At 43.8% G+C, this 5,492-nt stretch overlaps 1 pseudogene; it reads left to right on the plus strand.

Annotated features, from left to right (window-relative positions):
* Positions 1–1,739: 1,739 nt before the first annotated feature.
* LOC139020277 (U4 spliceosomal RNA) lies at positions 1,740–1,816 on the plus strand (annotated as a pseudogene).
* Positions 1,817–5,492: the final 3,676 nt, after the last annotated feature.

The following is a 5,492-nucleotide window of genomic DNA, read 5'->3' on the forward strand; positions in this document are numbered from 1 at the left end:
TGATCCTTACTGAGCCCATTTGCCTTTTTGCCTCTAAGATAACATACCCTTGAAATGTCTGGGTAACTTGTAACTTCCCTTTTTCTGGAGCCCCTGGGGCACAACCAAATGTTCTAGGCGCCAGGACAGATACTACAAATTCCTTCATTATCATGTTAATTGATCCTGCACCCACCTAAGTATGTGTCCATCATTTTACTTTTTATCCTATCACAGAGGTCCCCCCGACCCCCTTCGCTTAATCCCACCTCCTTAAATCTGTCACCAATGAATTCCATGTATAAATACGGATGTAACCCTGCCATTCTCCGGAGCACTATCTCAATTCGTTGAGGTTCTGCTTCCCGGCATATGTCGACAGTTTGGCTCAAATAAACTCACAAAAATTCTTTACAGGTTTCAATGGTTTTTTTAGGTTAACACTAATATCAGCAATAAAATAATATACTGATACTAATTCCTTGATATATTGGGAAATTAAACTGCTAAGAGAGCTAGGATGTTAAGTGGGAAGTCTTTACTAATGCGTTGGGCAGTAGGCTTGATTTGAAGAACCAGCCCAGGACACTTAGAAATACTCTGTCCCCTGCACAGAAATGACATGCTCTGGCATATTCTCATCCCCTGCCTGTTCCTCTAGATTGCAGACTCTTTCTTTTTAGTTATGAAAACACTGTATTGAATGGGCCACAATGAACTTTACTAGATTATAGTTAATTACAGTTTTCATTCCTTGGAGAAAACTTAGAAAACAACATAAATGCATACCCAGCGTATTTCCTAATCATCTCCAAGGGAGATTTTTAAAAGCTTTTTATTACAGAGCTGGAGGGACTCCGCACATACCCATAATCCTGCTTCAACATCCATCAACATCCTGCTTTTTTCATCTATCCCACCCTCCCCCCAACACGCACACAATTTCCCCCAGACTATTTTATTTTATTTTTATTTTTTTCTTTTAATATTTTATTGATTTTTTACAAAGAGGAAGGGAGAGGGATAGAGAGTTAGAAACATCGATCAGCTGCCTCCTGCACACTCCCCACTGGGGATGTGCCCGCAACCAAGGTACATGCCCTTGACTGGAATCGAACCCGGGACCCTTGAGTCCGCAGGCCGACGCTCCATCCACTGAGCCAAACCGGTTAGGGCCCCCCAGACTATTTTAAAGCAAATCTCTAAATGTTATCTCTCAATTCAGATGCTGTATCCTGTTTGAAATTCACTCTCTGAACTGAGTACAAATGCCCACCACACCAAGACATCGTGACGTCGCAATGAGATCCTAGATGTGAGAGGGCCCTGGTTCTGGAAATTGGCCGCGTATCAAACTCTCTGGGGAGATATTTTCAAAACCAAACCCCTGGGTCCTACCCCAGACCGATGAATTAGGTGTCTGGGAGTGGGAACCAGGAATCTGGGGATGCCAAAAGCACTCCTGGCTATTTAATTGAGGCTTGTTAGGAGGCCAGATTTGTAAGTCACCATTGGAAAGTAACTAGTCAGTGTCCCATTCTATGCTCCAGGGTCTGCTCAGAGAACTGAAGGGAGGGGGCAGGCCAACCTCGACCTGGGCTGAACATGGGCCCAACCTCAGAGCCCAAACTGGGTCCCTGAGGAGGGAGGAATGATGGACCTGGCGGTGGGAGGGCTACTGGCAGGCTCTGCTTTGGGTCCGAGGTTTGGGGTAAAGGTAGGTTTAAATGGAACGACATGGTTTAAAAGTGAAGGGTGCTAGCTTTGCGCAGTGGCAGTATCGTAGCCAATGAGGTTTATCCGAGGCATGATTATTGCTAATTGAAAAAAATAAGAAGTGAAAAGTGGGAGGGAGAGGGAAGGATGGGGCCACGAGGCTGCCGTGGAGTCTCTGTCGTGGAGGGTAGCGTGGGCATCAGGCTTCAAGGTGCTCCTAAGTAAAGGTACCTGTTTGGCTTTGAAGACAGGAAAGTAGGGGAATCACCCAGAAATGGTGGAGCCCACAAATCGCATTGTGTATGAATGCCCCACGCCCTGAAGGTGTGCAACCCTAGGGCATGGGAGATGATTCCACCGAGACAGAGAGGAATATTAAGCAGCTGGAAGGATGGTAGGTCAAGACCTCACTGGGCTTTCAGAAGGTTCTAGGCACGTGTAGAGCAGTGTTGGAGGAGCATGGCTCCTTTTTCTCTTTCCCTTCACTGCCCCTCAACACCTTGACAATGTAGAGCTTTATCTGAACCCCATACTTCAGGAGAGCAGCTACAGTCAAGAAATCCCCCCCCCCACCCTCTGTGACTCCCCAACACCCCATTTTGAATTCTGAGAAATGGCTGACTTTAAAAAAATTTTCCAAGGTAAGATCCACGTACACCTTGTTTCGATGACTCAGATAAGACCTTGTTGGTCACCTCCTTACCAGGCCACCTTCCTTTTCTTTTTTTTTTATTTTTAATATATATATATATTGATTCTTTACAGAGAGGAAGGGAGAGGGATAGAGAGTTAGAAACATCAATGAGAGAGAAACATCGATCAGCTGCCTCCTGCACACTCCCCACTGGGTATGTACATGCCCTTGACCGGAATCGAACCTGGGACCCCTGAGTCCGCAGGCCGACGCTCTATCCACTGAGCCAAACCGGTTAGGGCCCACCTTCCTTTTCTTTAATACGTTCCTCATTAGTGATCACTCTCCCTATTGCAAGAATCTGAACAAAATCATTGAATTTATTGTCCTGCGCATTTTGTCTTTCACCCGCTCTCCTTTATTCCCCTTTTCTTCATCATAATGAATTTTACAATGAGAGATCTGCTGAGATAATCTATCAAAAATCCAGCTGGCAGTATAAATGCACTAAAGCCTCTGAAATGTATATTTAAAAATGGTTAAATGGGCCCTGGCTGGGTGGCTCAGTTGGGTGGAATGTTGTCCCATACACCAAATGCAGGTTGATTCCTGATCAGGGCACATACCTAAGTTTTGGGTGTGGCAACTGATCTATGTCTCTCTCTGTCTCTGCCTTCTCTCTCTAGAAAGCAGTGAAAATGTATCCACGGGTGAAGATTCGGGGTGGGGGGGGGGGGGGAGAGTTAAAATGGAAATTTCAAATAATGTATATTTTACCACAATAAAAATTCCAGCTGACATAGAAATACAATGGAAATAATTTTATCCAAAACAATTAGAACCCCTTCCATGTGTTGGGTAATGGGTTAGGCAGTGTTTCTCAACCTTCTGGCCCTTTAAATACAGTTCCTCATGTTGTGACCCCCAACCATAAAATTATTTTCGTTGCTACTTCATAACTGTAATGTTGCTACTGTTATGAATCGTAATATAAATATCTGATATGCAAGATGGTCTTAGGTGACCCCTGTGAAAGGGTCGTTCGACCGCCAAAGGGGTCACGACCCACAGGTTGAGAACCGCTGGGTTAGAGCGAGGGGGAAGTGGGCAGGGCCTGGAATGAGTAAGATCATTCTGTAGTCCAGAAGCTCCCCGCCTTGCCTGGAGACAAACATAATCTGCTAATTGAGCTACATTATTCAGGGTGACACATTGTAATAGACACGTGTACAACCTGATTTGAGCCAGGTTGTGAAGGGCCTTGAATTCTACACTAAGGAGTTTAGATTTTATTCTCTGGTAATTGGGAGCCCATGAATGGTTTTAAAGTGAAGGTGTGACATGGAATAGATTCTTTGCAATTCCTCATGTTTTATCACTAGACATCTGCTCTGTGTGGAGTGTGTAAAAGATCAAGGGCTGTGACAGCTTTAATTTTTAAAAGTTGACCCCCTGTAAAACAGGCTTGCATTCAAAGTTTCTCTTATTAAATATATTTATGCTTAGGGGAAAATAAAGAGTTAACTTTGGTTAAGTCTATTGTAAAGATAGAAACATAGATTGGCAAAGTGCTTGGGCACACTCACTGCTCAGAATGGAGCACCTGCTCCTACTGGAGGGAGTCAAGGAAGGCCTCCAGGAGGAATAGGCTGCGGAAATGGAGAGGGAAGAGGGGAAGCTGGAGCATATAGATGAAGGGAGGGAGCTGAGGGCAATAAGGCCAGAGGAGGGCCAGAGCCAATGGCAGAGGGCTTTGTGTGCCAAGTTAAGGGGCCTGAATCTTTTCCCTACAGTGATGGTTACCCAAAAAGGGCTCTGTTAATAATGATGATGATAATGATATAGTGCTTACTACGCACCAGGCACTACTCTAAGAGCTTTACCAGTTTCGACTTATTTAACATTGACACTGAGGAAATGGCATGGTGGATTGCTTAGATCAGTTGGGTGGCTACGTGGATGATGGTGGCTAGAACAATACTAGAAAAACATTTTGTGGTTCCAGATAAATTGGAGGATGGACAGGATGTGATGGCTTTGCAGAATAGGAATAAAGTCATCAAGGCTTAATTAATTATTGGTTGCATGGTGGAATTAGTGAGTAAAGTAGAAACTGGGATGACTGTCACTTTTTTGGATTTGGGAACTGAGTGTATTATTGTACTTACCCAGGTAAAGGGTTGGTTACTCTGTCCCATTTCTTAGAGTATTTGCTTAAGTCCTCTAGTACCTCCTATTTCCTCCTGGGTTATATAAAAACTAGAGGCCCAATGCACAAAATTCATGCAAGAGTAGGCCTTCCTTTCCCTGGCTGCCAGCACCAGCTTCCCTCTGGCACCCAGGACCTGGGCTTCCCTCACAGCCCTGGCTTCATCTGGAAGGTCGTCAGGAAGGATGTCCAGTCTAACTAGCATATTATGCTTTTATTATTATAGAATTATAGATTAGTTGTTCAATTTCCAAATATTTAGGGATTTCTCCGAAATATTCTGTTATTGATTTCTAGTCAGATTCTGTCATGTGCTTTATGTGATTTCAATTCTTTAAAATTTGTGAAGGTTTTTGTGGAGTTTTGTTGTTTTGACCCACAACATCTTAGCAAATGTTTCTTTTGCACTTTAAAAGTATGTATCTTTTGCTGTTGTTGGGTGTAGTTTCTATTAATGTCATCAGGTCAAGTTGTTCTATAGTGCTGTTCAAGTCTTTTATAAATTTTCTAATTTTCCTGACAATTTTCCAGCTACTTCAGTTGTGTATTTGTCTATTTCTCCTTTCAGTTCCATATCATCCTGATTGATGGATAGTTCTGCACAGAGGAGAGGGTACTTTGGCACAGAAGAATGTTTGCGTGCAACAGAAAGAAACATCTTATATCTTTAAATTTACTATAGATCACAAAAGAAACATTTTATCTTTTTAAATTTTCTTTGGCTTGCAGAGAAAAATGGAAATCCCTACGTATCCCAGCAGGCCTAGCGGAACTCAGGACAAATGCTAATAAGGGAGTCCAGGCACTTGACCACGCCCCCTTCCTGGGTTGGCAAGGCAACTTATACCAAGCCAGCCAATCAGTGAGATGCTCACCTGCGAGGGCGGAGAATCGATGAGAGCCAATGGGACGCGGGGCAGGTAGTTCTAAGGGCCAATGGCTTGTGAGGTGGGG

This window comes from Myotis yumanensis, unplaced genomic scaffold (assembly GCF_028538775.1).
Source record: "Myotis yumanensis isolate MYYU_CA2020_CCGP unplaced genomic scaffold, mMyoYum1.0.hap1 SCAF_11, whole genome shotgun sequence".
Classification (NCBI taxonomy): Eukaryota; Metazoa; Chordata; class Mammalia; order Chiroptera; family Vespertilionidae; genus Myotis; species Myotis yumanensis.